This window comes from Ranitomeya imitator, chromosome 3 (genome assembly GCF_032444005.1).
Source record: "Ranitomeya imitator isolate aRanImi1 chromosome 3, aRanImi1.pri, whole genome shotgun sequence".
Classification (NCBI taxonomy): Eukaryota; Metazoa; Chordata; class Amphibia; order Anura; family Dendrobatidae; genus Ranitomeya; species Ranitomeya imitator.
In genome coordinates, this window is record NC_091284.1 from 2074288 (window position 1) to 2088514 (window position 14227).

General features: G+C 52.8%; 1 protein-coding gene across 4 annotated transcripts in view; it reads right to left on the reverse strand.

The window, feature by feature from the left end:
- The window catches only part of CBS (cystathionine beta-synthase), a 49138-nt gene extending 42462 nt beyond the window's left edge, over positions 1 to 6676 (reverse strand). For 2 of the 4 annotated variants that reach the window (XM_069760376.1, XM_069760373.1), the window contains exon 1: positions 6467 to 6550. The gene's annotated coding sequence lies outside the window, so the exon portion shown is untranslated. The other 2 variants (XM_069760377.1, XM_069760375.1) reach the window with 2 other exon arrangements.
- Positions 6677 to 14227: the final 7551 nt, after the last annotated feature.

Sequence of the window (14227 nt, forward strand, 5' to 3'; positions counted from 1 at the left end):
GCGCTGAGGGCACCGGGATCATAACAGGACGAGGGGCACACCCACCACCAGACCCCTCACATCACCATGGGCCAACAGACGCAGCGCTGAGGGCATCGGGAACATAACAGAACGAGGGGCACACCCACCACCAGACTCGTCACATCACCATGGGCCAAGAGACGCAGCGCTGAGGGCACCGGGGTCATAACAGGACGAGGGGTACACCCACCACCAGACTCGTCACATCACCATGGGCCAACAGACGCAGCGTTGAGGGCACCGGGATCATAACAGGACGAGGGGCACACCCACCACCAGACTCCTCACATCACCATAGGCCAAAAGACGCAGCGCTGAGGGCATCGGGAACATAACAGAACGAGGGGCACACCCACCACCAGACCCCTCACATCACCATGGGCCAAGAGACGCAGCGCTGAGGGCATCGGGAACATAACAGGAAGAGGGGCACACCCACCACCAGACCCCTCACATCACCATGGGCCAACAGACGCAGCGTTGAGGGCATCGGGAACATAACAGGACAAGGGGCACACCCACCACCAGACTCCTCACATCACCATGCGCCAAGAGATGCAGCACTGAGGGCATCGGGAACATAACAGAACGAGGGGCACACCCACCACCAGACCCCTCACATCACCATGGGCCAAGAGACGCAGCGCTGAGGGCATCGGGAACATAACAGGAAGAGGGGCACACCCACCACCAGACTCCTCACATCACCATGCGCCAAGAGATGCAGCGCTGAGGGCACCAGGAACATAACAGGACGAGGGGCACACCCACCACCAGACCCCTCACATCACCATGGGCCAAGAGACGCAGCGCTGAGGGCACCGGGGTCATAACAGGACGAGGGGCACACCCACCACCATGACTCCTCACATCACCATGGGCCAACAGACGCAGCGCTGAGGGCATCGGGAACATAACAGAACGAGGGGCACACCCACCACCAGACCCCTCACATCACCATGGGCCAAGAGACGCAGCGCTGAGGGCATCGGAATCATAACAGGACGAGGGGCACACCCACCACCAGACTCGTCACATCACCATGGGCCAAGAGACGCAGCGCTGAGGGCATCGGGAACATAACAGGACGAGGGGCACACCCACCACCAGACTCGTCACATCACCATGGGCCAACAGACGCAGCGCTGAGGGCATCGGGATCATAACAGGACGAGGGGCACACCCACCACCAGACCCCTCACATCACCATGGGCGAAGAGACGCAGCGCTGAGGGCACCGGGGTCATAACAGGACGAGGGGCACACCCACCACCATGACTCCTCACATCACCATGGGCCAACAGACGCAGCGCTGAGGGCATCGGGAACATAACAGAACGAGGGGCACACCCACCACCAGACCCCTCACATCACCATGGGCCAAGAGACGCAGCGCTGAGGGCATCGGAATCATAACAGGACGAGGGGCACACCCACCACCAGACCCCTCACATCACCATGGGCCAAGAGACGCAGCGCTGAGGGCATCGGAATCATAACAGGACGAGGGGCACACCCAACACCAGACTCGTCACATCACCATGGGCCAACAGACGCAGCGTTGAGGGCACCGGAATCATAACAGGACGAGGGGCACACCCACCACCAGACTCCTCACATCACCATGGGCCAACAGACGCAGCGCTGAGGGCACCGGGGTCATAACAGGACGAGGGGCACACCCACCACCAGACTCGACACATCACCATGGGCCAACAGACGCAGCGTTGAGGGCACCGGGATCATAACAGGACGAGGGGCACACCCACCACCAGACTCCTCACATCACCATAGGCCAAAAGACGCAGCGCTGAGGGCATCGGGAACATAACAGAACGAGGGGCACACCCACCACCAGACCCCTCACATCACCATGGGCCAAGAGACGCAGCGCTGAGGGCATCGGGAACATAACAGGAAGAGGGGCACACCCACCACCAGACTCCTCACATCACCATGCGCCAAGAGATGCAGCACTGAGGGCATCGGGAACATAACAGAACGAGGGGCACACCCACCACCAGACCCCTCACATCACCATGGGCCAAGAGACGCAGCGCTGAGGGCATCGGGAACATAACAGGAAGAGGGGCACACCCACCACCAGACTCCTCACATCACCATGCGCCAAGAGATGCAGCGCTGAGGGCACCAGGAACATAATAGGACGAGGGGCACACCCACCACCAGACCCCTCACATCACCATGGGCCAAGAGACGCAGCGCTGAGGGCACCGGGGTCATAACAGGACGAGGGGCACACCCACCACCATGACTCCTCACATCACCATGGGCCAACAGACGCAGCGCTGAGGGCATCGGGAACATAACAGAACGAGGGGCACACCCACCACCAGACCCCTCACATCACCATGGGCCAAGAGACGCAGCGCTGAGGGCATCGGAATCATAACAGGACGAGGGGCACACCCACCACCAGACTCGTCACATCACCATGGGCCAACAGACGCAGCGCTGAGGGCACCGGGAACATAACAGGACGAGGGGCACACCCACCACCAGACCCCTCACATCACCATGGGCGAAGAGACGCAGCGCTGAGGGCACCGGGGTCATAACAGGACGAGGGGCACACCCACCACCATGACTCCTCACATCACCATGGGCCAACAGACGCAGCGCTGAGGGCATCGGGAACATAACAGAACGAGGGGCACACCCACCACCAGACCCCTCACATCACCATGGGCCAAGAGACGCAGCGCTGAGGGCATCGGAATCATAACAGGACGAGGGGCACACCCACCACCAGACCCCTCACATCACCATGGGCCAAGAGACGCAGCGCTGAGGGCATCGGAATCATAACAGGACGAGGGGCACACCCACCACCAGACTCGTCACATCACCATGGGCCAACAGACGCAGCGTTGAGGGCACCGGAATCATAACAGGACGAGGGGCACACCCACCACCAGACTCCTCACATCACCATGGGCCAACAGACGCAGCGCTGAGGGCACCGGGATCATAACAGGACGAGGGGCACACCCACCACCAGACTCCTCACATCACCATGCGCCAAGAGACGCAGCGCTGAGGGCATCGGAATCATAACAGGACGAGGGGCACACCCACCACCAGACTCGTCACATCACCATGGGCCAAGAGACGCAGCGCTGAGGGCATCGGAATCATAACAGGACGAGGGGCACACCCACCACCAGACTCCTCACATCACCATGGGCCAACAGACGCAGCGCTGAGGGCACCGGGATCATAACAGGACGAGGGGCACACCCACCACCAGACTCCTCACATCACCATGCGCCAAGAGATGCAGCGCTGAGGGCATCGGAATCATAACAGGACGAGGGGCACACCCACCACCAGACTCGTCACATCACCATGGGCCAAGAGACGCAGCGCTGAGGGCATCGGAATCATAACAGGACGAGGGGCACACCCACCACCAGACTCCTCACATCACCATGGGCCAAGAGACGCAGCGCTGAGGGCATCGGGAACATAACAGGAAGAGGGGCACACCCACCACCAGACTCGTCACATCACCATGGGCCAAGAGACGCAGCGCTGAGGGCACCGGGGTCATAACAGGACGAGGGGCACACCCACCACCAGACTCGTCACATCACCATGGGCCAACAGACGCAGCGTTGAGGGCACCGGGAACATAACAGGACGAGGGGCACACCCACCACCAGACCCCTCACATCACCATGGGCCAAGAGACGCAGCGCTGAGGGCATCGGGAACATAACAGGACGAGAGGGAGGAGGGGCACACCCGCCACATCACCATGCGCCAAAAGACGCTGCGCTGAGGGCATGGGGATCATAACAGGACGAGGGGCACACCCACCACATCACCATGAGCCAACAGATGCCACGTTGAGGGCACCGTAATAAGAACAGAACGAGGGGCACACCCGCCACCATGACTCCTCACAAGGATGAGCAGACGGAGTACCATATGTCAACTCTAACTCTGGAACCCATCACCTCCGGGCCCAAGCACATGGTACTGAGGGGGAAGCGCCCCACATCTCCGGCACCAGACACATGGGGGGGCGTCATCTCTGGCACCAGAAACATGGGGGGCGTCATCTCTGGCACCAGACACATGGGGGGCGTCATCTCCGGCACCAGACACATGGGGGACGTCATCTCCGGCACCAGACACATGGGGGACGTCATCTCCGGCACCAGACACATGGGGGGCGTCATCTCCGGCACCAGACACATGGGGGGCGTCATCTCCGGCACCAGACACATGGGGGGCGTCATCTCCGGCACCAGACACATGGGGGGCGTCATCTCCGGCACCAGACACATGGGGGGGCGTCATCTCCGGCACCAGACACATGGGGGGCGTCATCTCTGGCACCAGACACATGGGGGGGGGCGTCATCTCTGGCACCAGACACATGGGGGGGGGCGTCATCTCTGGCACCAGACACATGGGGGGCGTCATCTCTGGTACCAGACACATGGGGGGCGTCATCTCTGGTACCAGACACATGGGGGGCTTCATCTCCGGCACCAGACACATGGGGGGCGTCATCTCTGGCACCAGACACATGGGGGACGTCATCTCCGGCACCAGACACATGGGGGACGTCATCTCCGGCACCAGACACATGGGGGGCGTCATCTCTGGCACCAGACACATGGGGGGCGTCATCTCCGGCACCAGACACATGGGGGGGGGGGCGTCATCTCCGGCACCAGACACATGGGGGGGGGGTGTCATCTCTGGTACCAGACACATGGGGGGGGGGATCATCTCCGGCACCAGACACATGGGGGGCGTCATCTCTGGCACCAGACACATGGGGGACGTCATCTCCGGCACCAGACACATGGGGGACGTCATCTCCGGCACCAGACACATGGGGGGCGTCATCTCTGGCACCAGACACATGGGGGGCGTCATCTCCGGCACCAGACACATGGGGGGGGGGGCGTCATCTCCGGCACCAGACACATGGGGGGGGGGTGTCATCTCTGGTACCAGACACATGGGGGGGGGGGATCATCTCCGGCACCAGACACATGGGGGGGGGGGTGTCATCTCCGGCACCAGACACATGGGGGGTGTCATCTCCGGCACCAGACACATGGGGGGCGTCATCTCCGGCACCAGACACATGGGGGGCGTCATCTCTGGCACCAGACAAATGGGGGGTGTCATCTCTGGCACCAGACACATGGGGGCGTCATCTCCGGCACCAGACACATGGGGGGCGTCATCTCCGGCACCAGACACATGGGGGGCGTCATCTCCGGCACCAGACACATGGGGGGAGTCATCTCCGGCACCAGACACATGGGGGGCGTCATCTCTGGCACCAGACACATGGGGGGCGTCATCTCCGGCACCAGACACATGGGGGGCGTCATCTCTGGCACCAGACACATGGGGGGGCGTCATCTCCGGCACCAGACACATGGGGGGCGTCATCTCTGGCACCAGACACATGGGGGGGCGTCATCTCTGGCACCAGACACATGGGGGGCGTCATTTCCGGCACCAGACACATGGGGGGCGTCATCTCTGGCACCAGACACATGGGGGGCGTCATCTCCGGCACCAGACACATGGGGGGCGTCATCTCCGGCACCAGACACATGGGGGGCGTCATCTCCGGCACCAGACACATGGGGGGCGTCATCTCCGGCACCAGACACATGGGGGGCGTCATCTCTGGCACCAGACACATGGGGGGCGTCATCTCTGGCACCAGACACATGGGGGGCGTCATCTCTGGCACCAGACACATGGGGGGGCGTCATCTCTGGCACCAGACACATGGGGGGCGTCATCTCCGGCACCAGACACATGGGGGGCGTCATCTCCGGCACCAGACACATGGGGGGGGGCGTCATCTCTGGCACCAGACACATGGGGGGCGTCATCTCCGGCACCAGACACATGGGGGGCGTCATCTCTGGCACCAGACACATGGGGGGCGTCATCTCCGGCACCAGACACATGGGGGGGGGCGTCATCTCTGGCACCAGACACATGGGGGGCGTCATCTCTGGTACCAGACACATGGGGGGCGTCATCTCCGGCACCAGACACATGGGGGGCGTCATCTCCGGCACCAGACACATGGGGGGCGTCATCTCTGGCACCAGACACATGGGGGGCGTCATCTCTGGCACCAGACACATGGGGGGCGTCATCTCCGGCACCAGACACATGGGGGGCGTCATCTCCGGCACCAGACACATGGGGGGCGTCATCTCCGGCACCAGACACATGGGGGGGTGTCATCTCTGGCACCAGACACATGGGGGGCGTCATCTCTGGCACCAGACACATGGGGGGCGTCATCTCTGGCACCAGACACATGGGGGGCGTCATTTCCGGCACCAGACACATGGGGGGTGGGCACAGCACACTGTGGGGGTCCCGGGGCACGGACGGTGGGTGCCGGCGGCCCCGGGGCCGTTACCTGCTGCGCACTCTCGGGAGTTCCTGGCTCCGATCACTGTCGCAGAACCTGCAATGAGCGGTGCTGACAGAACACAACCACGTGACTTACCTAGGACTGCAGAGCCGTCTTCCAATTGGTCAGACGGAAGGCGGTGGTTCCTATTGTGATCAGTGATTGCTCAAATGATAGCAGGGAGAGTCGTCCCACAGCAACCAATTCTGTCCAATCAGATGATCACAAAACTCACAGAGCGTCACATGACTTTGTGGGCGGAGTTCGCACACCTGAGAGGGAAAGCGATGGGACTGATGCAATCCAGACCGCACAGTCATGTGATGTCAGCAGTGACGTCATCACTGGCACTAGACAGCCGTGAGGTAATAACACGGTATACTACTGATAACACCCCCTGTGTGAGGTAATAACACTGTATACTATTGATAACACCCCTGTGTGAGGTAATAACACTGTATACTACTGATAACACCCCTGTGTGAGGTAATAACACTGTATACTACTGATAACACCCCTGTGTGAGGTAATAACACTGTATACTATTGATAACACCCCCTGTGTGAGGTAATAACACTGTATACTACTGATAACACCCCTGTGTGAGGTAATAACACTGTATACTACTGATAACACCCCTGTGTGAGGTAATAACACTGTATACTACTGATAACACCCCTGTGTGAGGTAATAACACTGTATACTACTGATAACACCCCTGTGTGAGGTAATAACACTGTATACTACTGATAACACCCCTGTGTGAGGTAATAACACGGTATAATACGGATAACACCCCTGTGTAAGGTAATAACACTGTATACTACTGATAACACCCCCTGTGTGAGGTAATAACACGGTATAATACGGATAACACCCCTGTGTAAGGTAATAACACTGTATACTATTGATAACACCCCCTGTGTGAGGTAATAACACGGTATAATACGGATAACACCCCTGTGTAAGGTAATAACACTGTATACTACTGATAACACCCCTGTGTGAGGTAATAACACTGTATACTACTGATAACACCCCTGTGTGAGGTAATAACACGGTATAATACTGATAACACCCCTGTGTGAGGTAATAACACTGTATACTACTGATAACACCCCTGTGTGAGGTAATAACACTGTATAATACTGATAACACCCCCTGTGTGAGGTAATAACACTGTATACTACTGATAACACCCCTGTGTGAGGTAATAACACGGTATAATACGGATAACACCCCTGTGTGAGGTAATAACACTGTATACTACTGATAACACCCCTGTGTGAGGTAATAACACTGTATACTACTGATAACACCCCTGTGTGAGGTAATAACACTGTATACTACTGATAACACCCCTGTGTGAGGTAATAACACTGTATAATACTGATAACACCCCCTGTGTGAGGTAATAACACTGTATACTACTGATAACACCCCTGTGTGAGGTAATAACACTGTATACTATTGATAACACCCCCTGTGTGAGGTAATAACACGGTATAATACGGATAACACCCCTGTGTAAGGTAATAACACTGTATACTACTGATAACACCCCTGTGTGAGGTAATAACACTGTATACTACTGATAACACCCCGTGTGACGTAATAACACTGTATACTACTGATAACACCCCTGTGTGAGGTAATAACACTGTATACTACAGATAACACCCCCTGTGTGAGGTAATAACACTGTATACTACTGATAACACCCCCTGTGTGAGGTAATAACACTATATACTACTGATAACACCCCTGTGTGAGGTAATAACACTGTATACTACTGATAACACCCCCTGTGTGAGGTAATAACACTATATACTACTGATAACACCCCCTGTGTGAGGTAATAACACTATATACTACTGATAACACCCCCTGTGTGAGGTAATAACACTATATACTACTGATAACACCCCTGTGTGAGGTAATAACACTGTATACTACTGATAACACCCCTGTGTGAGGTAATAACACGGTATAATACGGATAACACCCCGTGTGAGGTAATAACACTGTATACTACTGATAACACCCCCTGTGTGAGGTAATAACACTGTATACTACTGATAACACCCCTGTGTGAGGTAATAACACGGTATAATACGGATAACACCCGTGTGAGGTAATAACACTGTATACTACTGATAACACCCCCTGTGTGAGGTAATAACACTATATACTACTGATAACACCCCTGTGTGAGGTAATAACACTGTATACTACTGATAACACCCCTGTGTGAGGTAATAACACGGTATAATACGGATAACACCCCTGTGTGAGGTAATAACACTGTATAATACTGATAACACCCCCTGTGTGAGGTAATAACACTGTATACTACTGATAACACCCCTGTGTGAGGTAATAACACTGTATACTATTGATAACACCCCCTGTGTGAGGTAATAACACGGTATAATACGGATAACACCCCTGTGTAAGGTAATAACACTGTATACTACTGATAACACCCCTGTGTGAGGTAATAACACTGTATACTACTGATAACACCCCGTGTGACGTAATAACACTGTATACTACTGATAACACCCCTGTGTGAGGTAATAACACTGTATACTACAGATAACACCCCCTGTGTGAGGTAATAACACTGTATACTACTGATAACACCCCCTGTGTGAGGTAATAACACTATATACTACTGATAACACCCCTGTGTGAGGTAATAACACTGTATACTACTGATAACACCCCTGTGTGAGGTAATAACACGGTATAATACGGATAACACCCCGTGTGAGGTAATAACACTGTATACTACTGATAACACCCCCTGTGTGAGGTAATAACACTGTATACTACTGATAACACCCCTGTGTGAGGTAATAACACGGTATAATACGGATAACACCCGTGTGAGGTAATAACACTGTATACTACTGATAACACCCCCTGTGTGAGGTAATAACACTATATACTACTGATAACACCCCTGTGTGAGGTAATAACACTGTATACTACTGATAACACCCCTGTGTGAGGTAATAACACGGTATAATACGGATAACACCCCTGTGTGAGGTAATAACACTGTATACTACTGTACTACTGTAAACTCACTCACCCTCGCAGAAATCTCAAACATCTCAACTTACAATCACTCTCTGAGTCCCTTCTCCCTCTCACAGACATAGCTTCCCTTCATGACACAGATGCTGCTGCCACTTTTTATAACACCACAATAACAACAACACTCGATTCGGCCGCCCCACTCATGCATAGTAAAACTCGTACAATTAACAGGCAGCCCTGGCTGACCAGCCTGACCAAAGAATTGAGACGGGCTTCCAGGATTGCTGAGCGGAGATGGAAGCGATCCCACTCTGCCGACCACTTCACTGCATACAAGCAGTCCCTCGCCAGCTTCAAGTCTGCGCTCACTGCCGCAAAACAAACTTACTTCTCATCCCTCATATCCTCCCTGTCCCACAACCCTAAACAGCTTTTCAACACTTTCAATTCTCTACTCCCTCCCCCCGCACCTCCTCCCTCCCCCCTCATTTCTGCTGATGACTTCGCCTCTTTCTTTAAACAGAAGATCGATACGATCAGAGAAAACTTTGGCCCACAGCGCCCACTGCCCCTCTTAGCTGCTCAACCCTGCTCCTCCAAAACCAGCTTCTCCACCATGACAGAAGATCAGCTCTCCACCCTCCTGTCAAGATCACACCTCACCACCTGCACGCTTGACCCGCTCCCATCCCACCTCATCCCTAACCTTTCCACGGTCTTCATCCCAACCCTAACACACCTCTTCAACCTCTCACTCACAACAGGTGTCTTTCCCTCATCCTTCAAGCATGCCAAGATCACACCCATCCTCAAAAAGCCCTCCCTCGACCCATCCTCTGTGTCTAGCTATCGCCCAATATCTCTTCTCCCTTATGCCTCCAAATTGCTGGAGCAACACGTCCATCTTGAACTGTCCTCCCACTTCTCCTCCTGCTCCCTCTTTGATCGGTTACAATCAGGCTTCCGTTCCCATCACTCAACTGAAACTGCCCTAACTAAAGTCACCAATGACCTACTAACTGCCAGGAGCAAGCGACACTACTCTGTCCTCCTTCTCCTGGACTTGTCTTCTGCCTTTGACACTGTAGACCACTCCCTTTTGCTACAAATCCTCTCATCCCTTGGCATCACAGACTTGGCCCTTTCCTGGATCTCGTCATATCTGACAGACCGAACATTCAGTGTCTCCCTCCCCCACACCACCTCCTCACTTCGCCCCTTGTCAGTCGGTGTTCCTCAAGGCTCTGTTCTAGGACCCCTACTCTTCTCCATCTACACTTTCGGCCTGGGACAGCTCATAGAATCCCACGGTATGCAGTACCATCTCTACGCTGACGACACGCAGATCTACCTCTCCGGACCTGACCTCTCCTCCTTGCTTACCAAAATCCCGCACTGTCTGTCTGCCATTTCAGCCTTCTTTTCTGCTCGCTTTCTACAACTGAACATGGACAAAACAGAATTCATCATCTTTCCCCCATCTCACTCTACCCCTCCACCAGACCTATCCATCAATGTCAATGGCTGCTCACTATCCCCAGTCCCACAAGCCCGGTGCCTCGGGGTGATCCTCGACTCTGCCCTCTCTTTCAAGCCACATATCCAAGCCCTTGCCTCCTCCTGTCGTCTCAAACTCAAAAATATTTCCCGGATCCGTGCTTTCCTTGACCGCAACACTGCAAAAACGCTAGTGCATGCCCTTATCATCTCCCGCCTCGACTACTGCAACCTCCTACTCTCTGGACTCCCCTCTAGCACTCTGGCACCACTCCAATCCATCCTACACTCTGCTGCCCGACTAATCCACCTGTCCCCCCGATATTCCCCAGCCTCTCCCCTGTGTCAAGCCCTTCACTGGCTTCCTATCGCCCAGAGACTCCAGTTCAAAACCCTCACACTGACATACAAAGCCATCCACAACCTGTCTCCTCCATACATCTGTGACATGGTCTCCCGGTACCTACCTACACGCGACCTCCGATCCTCCCAAGACCTCCTTCTCTACTCCCCTCTCATCTCTTCTTCCCATAACCGCATCCAAGACTTCTCCCGTGCTTCCCCCATACTCTGGAACTCTCTACCCCAACACATCAGACTTGCGCCTACCATAGAAACCTTCAAAAAGAACCTGAAGACTCATCTCTTCCGACAAGCCTACAGCCTGCAGTGATCCTCAACCTACTGAACAGCCGCACAGCCAGCTCTTCCCTCTCCTAGTGTATCCTCACCCACCCCCTGCAGACTGTGAGCCCTCGCGGGCAGGGTCCTCCCTCCTTATGTACTCGTGTGCCTTGTTATCTGCTCATGGTTAATGTATTTGTCTATATTTGCCCCGTATTCACATGTAAAGCGCCATGGAATAAATGGCGCTATAAAAATGTATAATAATAAAATAATAATAATAACACCCCGTGTGACGTAATAACACTGTATACTACTGATAACACCCCTGTGTGACGTAATAACACGGTATAATACTGATAACACCCTGTGTGAGGTAATAACACTGTATACTACTGATAACACCCCTGTGTGAGGTAATAACACTGTATACTACTGATAACACCCGTGTGAGGTAATAACACTGTATAATACTGATAACACCCCTGTGTGAGGTAATAACACTGTATAATACTGATAACACCCCTGTGTTAGGTAATAACACTGTATACTACTGATAACACCCCTGTATGACGTAATAACACGGTATAATACTGATAACACCCCTGTGTGAGGTAATAACACTGTATAATACTGATAACACCCCTGTGTGAGGTAATAACACTGTATAATACTGATAACACCCCTGTGTGAGGTAATAACACTGTATACTACTGATAACACCCCCTGTGTGAGGTAATAACACTGTATACTACTGATAACACCCCCTGTGTGAGGTAATAACACTGTATAATACTGATAACACCCCCCTGTGTGAGGTAATAACACTGTATACTACTGATAACACCCCTGTGTGACGTAATAACACGGTATAATACTGATAACACCCCTGTGTGAGGTAATAACACTGTATAATACTGATAACACCCCTGTGTGAGGTAATAACACTGTATAATACTGATAACACCACCTGTGTGAGGTAATAACACTGTATAATACTGATAACACCCCTGTGTGACGTAATAACACGGTATAATACTGATAACACCCCTGTGTGAGGTAATAACACTGTATACTACTGATAACACCCCTGTGTGAGGTAATAACACTGTATACTACTGATAACACCCTGTGTCACGATATGGTATGAAATATCATAAGTAGTTCTCTAGCCTGTGTGGGCTAAGCCCCCCTTCTTGGAGTAACAGTTTGTAGCTGCAAATTCCTGGCTTTCCTTCTCTGAGAGTATGGGGGAAGAGAGGTTTTATTGCTCTGGGGTCGTAAATTCCAGGCTCAGAGGAAAGTCCCTCACCCCTCCCACCTTCACCAGTCAGAACTGGTAAAGTGGCTCCAAAATTCATGAAAGATTCTTTGTTTAGTTTTTGTTAGATATTAGGCCAACGATTTAAGCCAGAAATACGAAAATATATATTCGTAGCCTCACTCGGTGTATTTACACATCCCATGAATCTCGGGTTTCTAACTCCATCTGGTAAAGAAGTAGGGTTTTCTCTGTAAATATGTATCACAGATAGGACATATTTGATCTCATTAGAATGCTCACGTTAATCCGAGATGAATGATGGGTTTGGTATGACTCTGTCATGTTTTGTAGTGAAGTTATAGAAATTAGAGAGAATAGTTTAAAGTTTAGGCAGAATGTAGAGAGAGGAGGGTCTGGATAAGCCAGCCTTTCTGTGATGTCACAGCCTTAATGTTTTAAGTGTCTGGCAGGCTCTGAGGAGTCACTTTTTGCTGATTTCTCCTTCTGGACTGCTTTGTCCTATTGTCCTGGAAGAGCTGGTACATCCCATGGACTGGGATGTATGGAAACTGCACTAGCCTGGATGCCTGCAATGCTTTTAATATGTGAGTGTTATCTTTTCTCATTTATTCCCTTTATGTTATAATTACCCTTGTACATATTTGCAATTGTCTCATGTATAACATCTTTATAAACTATTTTTAATAACGCACTGCCTAGTTATTTTGAATGGGATATACTATTATATATTAGTTCGTTCTCCTGCTCTAAACCGTACCCTAAGTCTCTTGAAGGGAAAATACGCTACTGTTACTGTTGTGTTGGGTTAGCTTCGGACCCGTTTAATCGAAGCTGGTGGCAGCAAAAGTGTGCTGACGGTTGGATTATGCTGAAGCAACTGCGGGTTTGATAATTATTGTTCCTGCCTGTGTGGGAGTAGTTATCGCGTCGCTGCAGCGTGCCCAATAGCCAGTACATAGCAGGCAGCCTTTCTGGCGACTAATTACCCAGGGTGCAGTACCTAATCTGACCTGAGAGTAAGGGGGCGCCAGAGAGCTGCAAGTGTTAAGTGGAACTGTAAGCGGGATATACATAAATCCCTGCAGTTCGTGGTATATAGAAAAGCAGTGGGATACCTAGAATAAGCCCCTGCTGTAAACTAAGAGGTCAATAGCCTTGTGTGTGGTTTTTCATCACATTGTTAGCAGTGGAGGGATAACTAAGATAAGCCCCCCTGCACATGTGATAGCCGTCTGTTGGCCTAAAGTCACCCTGATCCGTGACGCAGGGGTGACGGTCACGGTGTGAATCCTGACCCAGTGGTGACAGCGGTC